This window comes from Aegilops tauschii, chromosome 1 (assembly GCF_002575655.3).
Source record: "Aegilops tauschii subsp. strangulata cultivar AL8/78 chromosome 1, Aet v6.0, whole genome shotgun sequence".
In the NCBI taxonomy this organism is placed as follows: Eukaryota; Viridiplantae; Streptophyta; class Magnoliopsida; order Poales; family Poaceae; genus Aegilops; species Aegilops tauschii.
Window position 1 is genome coordinate 294,954,792 of NC_053035.3, and position 6,000 is coordinate 294,960,791.

Sequence of the window (6,000 nt, forward strand, 5' to 3'; positions counted from 1 at the left end):
ATTGAAGCGAGAAAATCCACGCCTACTGCTCTTAGGCCAACCAGACAGTTTCATTCCAGGGACAAGGACTTTACATACCGTCCAGGGGTCACTTGCTATGCTTGTGGAGAGGAAGGGCACTATGCCAAACAGTGCCCAAAACCAAGGAACTCGGCCCCCAAGCCGAACAATGGTGGGAACAATCCAGCCCCCAAGCGTAACAATTTCAATCCCAACAACAATCACAGGAAGGGTCACCTGAACCATGTGACCAAGGAAGAAGCACAGAATGCCCCAGACATCATACTCGGTACGTTCCCTGTCAACACAATACCTGCCACGGTTTTGTTTGATTCTGGAGCTTCTCACTCGTTCATTTCGAAGAGTTTTGTTTTGCAACATGGTTTTCCGATACTTCCTTTGGAAAAATCTATGATTATCAAGTCCCCCGGGAATAAGCAGATCACTCAGAGTTACTGCCAAGGAGTGATTATTGAATTCAAAGGACTAAAGTTTTAGGCTAATCTCATCGTGTTGGAAAATAAAGGACTGGATGTTATCCTCGGGATGGACTGGTTGACCACCAACAAGGGATTTATTGACTGTTTCAATCGGACTGTGATTCTCACTCATCATCACGGCAAGACAATAAAAGTTACAGCTCAAGAGCGACCCCGGTCACGACAACCAAAGCTGAACAAAGTGGACATTTCAGAACTGAGAAAAGTTCCAGTGGTGTGCGAATTTCCCGACGTATTTCCAGAAGAACTACCAGGCATGCCACCAGACCGAGAGATAGAGTTCAGCATTGAACTAGCACCTGGCACCACCCCCATTTATAAGAAGCCTTATAGAATGGCCCCATCTGAGTTGGTAGAATTGAAGAAGCAAATAAAGGAATTACTGGACAAAGGATTTATTCGAGCCAGCTCCTCACCATGGGGTTCGCCAGTATTATTCGCCAAGAAAAAGGATGGGTCTCTGAGATTGTGTATAGACTATCGAGCTCTCAATATGGTCACCATCAAAAACAAATATCCGATGCCACGGATAAATGATTTGTTTGACCAGCTCGCACAAGCCAAGGTGTTCTCAAAAATTGATTTGAGAACGGGGTATCATCAATTAAAAGTGCGGACAGAAGATATCCCTAAGACAGCATTCACCTCCAGATACGGATTATATGAGTTCACAGTAATGCCGTTTGGACTGACGAACACCCCCGCATATTTCGTCCACCTCATGAACAAAGTGTTTATGAAATTTATGGACAAATTTTTTGTGGTGTTCATTGACGATATTCTGGTATACTCAAGGACACCAGAAGAGCATGCTGAACATCTTAGAATTGTTTTGGGAGAATTAAGGAAACATCAATTATACGCCAAATTTAGCAAGTGTGAATTTTGGCTGAGACAAGTTGGTTTTCTAGGCCATATATTGACCCAAGAAGGCGTGGCCGTAGACCCAGAAAAAGTCAAAGCCATACTTGACTGGAAACCACCAGCCAACGTAACAGATGTACGGAGTTTTCTAGGAATGGCTGGATATTACCGAAGATTTATTGAAGGATTCTCCACTGTGGCAAAACCAATGACACAGTTGCTCAAGAAAGACAAGAAATTCGTATGGACTGATGCGTGCGAGAAAAGTTTCCAAGAGCTCAAGAAGAAACTAACAACAGCACCAGTTTTAACCGTGCCAGACATACACAAGAGTTTTGAAGTGTATTGTGACGCATCCCGGAAGGGCCTCGGGTGCGTATTGATGCAGGACGGCAAAGTAGTCGCGTATGCTTCCAGGCAACTACGGAAACATGAGGAAAATTATCCAACTCATGACTTGGAGCTAGCAGCAGTCATCCATGCACTCAAAGAGTGGAGGCACTTTCTGTTGGGAAATCGTTGTGAAATATATACGGACCATAAGAGCCTTAAATATATTTTCACGCAACCAGAGCTAAATTTACGACAACGACGCTGGTTGGAATTGGTCAAGGACTATGATGTCGGCATTCACTACCATCCAGGGAAAGCAAATTTAGTGGCAGATGCTCTTAGTCGGAACCCCAGCCCGGGCAACGACAGTCCACAGAACATGAGGCCTGAGTTTCAGCAGGAGTTCGCTAGACTCAACATGGTGTTAGTCTCTGAGGGCAAGGTATCAAATCTGGAGATATATCCCACCCTAATGGAACAAATTAAGAAGGCTCAGCAGGGACATCCCAGCATCGAAGGTATAAAGAGGAAAATGAGCCTTGGCAAGGCTTCAGAATTCGTCACAGACAATGAACGAATATTATGGTACGGGGACAGACTTTGCGTACCAAACATTGAGGAACTCAAGCAACAAATCCTAACCGAAAGCCACCCCGCCCCATATTCGATCCACCCTGGAGGAACCAAAATGTACAAAGACATTCAGGAAAGATTTTGGTGGCACGGTATGAAAAGGGATATAGCCGCATTCATTGCTTGTTGCGATTCTTGTCAGCGCATAAAAGCCGAGCATCAAAAGCTAGCAGGGCTACTACAGACAAACAGGATACCTGAGTGGAAATGGGATGAAATTGGAATGGACTTCATCGTCGGACTACCGCGATCCCAACGCGAAAATGATGCCATATGGGTCCTCACAGACAGGCTAACCAAGGTAGCACATTTCATTCCCATGAAGACGACCTACTCCACTCAAAGGCTAGCTAAGCTTTATCTCTCCCGTATAGTTTGTCTGCATGGAGTCCCAAAGACTATAATATCCGACCGAGGCACTCAATTTGTCTCTAAATTTTGGGATCACTTCAACAAGCTCTGGGCACGCAACTAGCATTCAGTACAGCGTACCACCCTCAGACTGATGGACAAACGGAACGCGTGAACCAAATCCTAGAGGACATGCTGAGAGCCTGTGTGCTCACCTATGGATCTAGTTGGGAAGAAAGTTTGCCGTATGCCGAGTTTGCTTACAACAACAGTTACCAAGCCAGCCTACAGATGGCACCTTTTGAAGCATCGTACGGGTGGAGATGCCGTACCCCACTAAATTGGTCAGAGACAGGTGACAGTCGTATCTTCGGCCCAGACATGCTCAAGGAAGCCGAGGAGAAAGTTAAACAGATCAGGGACAGACTCAAGACAGCTCAGAGCCGACAGAAGAGCTACTACGATCGAAAACATCGTGAGGTCAGCTTTGAACCCGGTGATTACGTATACCTACGAGTGTCTCCTATGCGAGGCCTGCAATGATTCAAAATTAAGGGGAAGCTAGCCCCGAGATTTATTGGACCTTTCCGTATAGTTGCACGAAGAGGCACAGTAGCCTACCAACTAGACCAACCCAAAGAGCTGTCAGACGTCCACGCCGTGTTCCACGTCTCACAGTTGAGGAAATGCGTGAGCAACCCGGAGAAGCATGTATCTCATGAGAGCATTGATGTGCAACCAGACCTCACCTACAGAGAGCGGCCAGTAAAGATATTGGAAGAGTCTGAAAGGAGAACCCGCCAGAAAATAACAAAAATTTTCAAGGTTCAGTGGAGCAATCACACCGAGGATGAAGCACCATGGGAGAGAGAGGATTTTCTTCAGGCAGAGTATCCACACCTATTTGAGGATCAGCTGAAATCTCGAGGACGAGATTTTTCCTAAGGGGGTAGGTGTTGTGACACCCAAAAATTTTATTTGGCTTTTTCAAACTTTTATTTGATTTGAGGGAGGTTATTTAAAATTTTCTTCTAAAGAACTCTCCCCCTCAAAAAATTTCTTTTATGACAAGTATTTTGTTTGGATTCACCCAAGACTTGATCTTTGGTCTTGGAGGTTTTTCCTCTCATGTTGGCTCAAATGTTTTCCATTTGGAATTTTTTTTGAAAAACCTTTTAAAATAGCCTATGGCTTTTGGAGTGATCTTTTCCCCTTTTCAAAATCTCCTCTTGCCATGACATAAGTGGAAACCACCTCCCAAAGCCATCTCCCATCTTTGGGTCAAGATATACTTCAAATCCAGCAAGTTGAACCTCCCCATAATTTCTCTTCCATTTAATTCTTATCAAAAATATTTTCTGCCTTCTACTTTAGCTCTTGGAGATTTGCAAAGGAGCTACCATTTCTACTTTGAGTTTGGCCTCCAAACAAATTTCCCTGGCTAGTCCTTAGAGCCCTCAACCAAGATCCATGATGATCCACTGGTCTCCAGTTCAAAATTTTTCAAATTGTGCTTGCTGCAAGTTTGGACCATATTTGCCAAATTTGATGAAATTCAATTGTTTTCTCATCCTAAAAACTGAGAAAATTCAGGCAGCCTCTGGATGCATTGAGAGGTCACCTCACCAAGTCCCAGCTCCAGAAAAAAATTTCTTCATGCCAAATCATTTCGCCGAACACTTGAAGGGCACTGTTACTGTCAATGTTCAGAAGTTCAGTAAACAGTTTCAGTGAGCACTGTCGTTTTCTTCAGAACCTGTTCTCGATCTCGCCAGTGGCCGCGGTGGCGCCGTGCGCCCTGTGCTTCCTTCTTATCCCTGCGCCGCACGATAGCCTGGAGGTTTGCGGGCGTCGGCGACGAGCAGGAGAAGGTGCGCCACCCCGTGAGCGACGGCAGCAGCGGCCTTTGCGGCTGCCAGAGAGAGGCGCAGCATGGACGGCGCCGTCCAGCGCCGCCCAAGCCACCAGAGGCCACCGCGTGGCCATCCACTCACCCGTGCTCGCTGCAGTCAGTCGTCGTGAACTGGTAGGCGCGGAGCGCGCTCTCTGCCGCCGCCGTGCCCGTACGGCCGCCCCGTCGAGGATCAGCGCATTACGCCAAGCCCGACCGAGGTTTAGCGGGGGAACGGCACCAGTGATCCTCCCTGATGGTGCCTAGCCTCCTAAATCCCCTGCCCAACCTCTGCCTCGCCGTAATCGCTCGCCGGAGCTATCCCGTTCACGGCGACCCCCTCGGATCGCCTATAAAAGGAGGTCTCGAGCTTGAACTCGAACTAGCACCACCTCTACACCCCACCAATACCACGCCAAGCCACTGGAAGAGCCCCGAGGGAGCCTTCTTCCCCAACTCCGGCCGCCTCGACCCGCCACGGGATCCAGCTCGATTCACCCCCGTGCGTGCACCCCTATCCCTCAGCTCTTGCCAGTAACCTCCTAATGCTTCCACTCTTCTGACCCGCGCGTCAATTTGGAGTTTGCAGCACCCACCAGAGTACTCCACCATCGCCCGAACCACCGTCCGCCGGAGGAGGTGTCGCCGTCGACGTGGTGCTCTCCGATGGCCAAGTCCACCACCCACCGACGCGGAAGATCACCCTGAACCTATTGGTACCCTCCGATCTCTCTGCCTCGCCGTGGTTCAACACCGGCGACCACCGCAGCCTTCGGGCGCCGGCGAGCGTCGTTAGAGTTTTAAACCTGACGGGTGGGACCCCCCCGTCAGCCTCTCTTCTTCCCCCCCTTGAACCGTTTTCTGATAGCGCCTTCGGGCAAAATGCATTTTCTCTTTGGGCTGACGTATTCCTTACCGAACCATTTTTTTGGTTTTTCAGACAAGTCCCTGGATCTTTTCTGTTTCCTCACAGATTAGTCCCTGGACTAAAACCCTTATATCTTTTTAATAAAAGATGATTTTTGATTGATTCTTTTTCTGTCAGTCTTATATTTTTGTCTAGTTTTTTATAGTATTTATTTGGAAAAAATTTGGAACAATTTTTATGCACGCTACGATTTTCATTTTAGTGTACGGTTTCGTTATACCGTAGGTTCTGGAGGAGGTGACGGAGCCACGAACTTCGCTGAGCTAGACTCCGACTTCTCCGAACCAGGAAAGCATGTTTGAACCTTTGATATGATAGGTGTTTTGCATGTTTGCTTGAATGGTTTATGCATGGCATGTGAGCATCGTTGAGTATTACGTTGCATGCAAGGCAACTAACCCTGTGATCTCTGGTGAGAGATGGCCTGATCATGTGGTGACATGAAAGGCAGTAAGGTGGTATTGTTGTAGCATGCCAGTCTTACGTCATCCGATAAACTC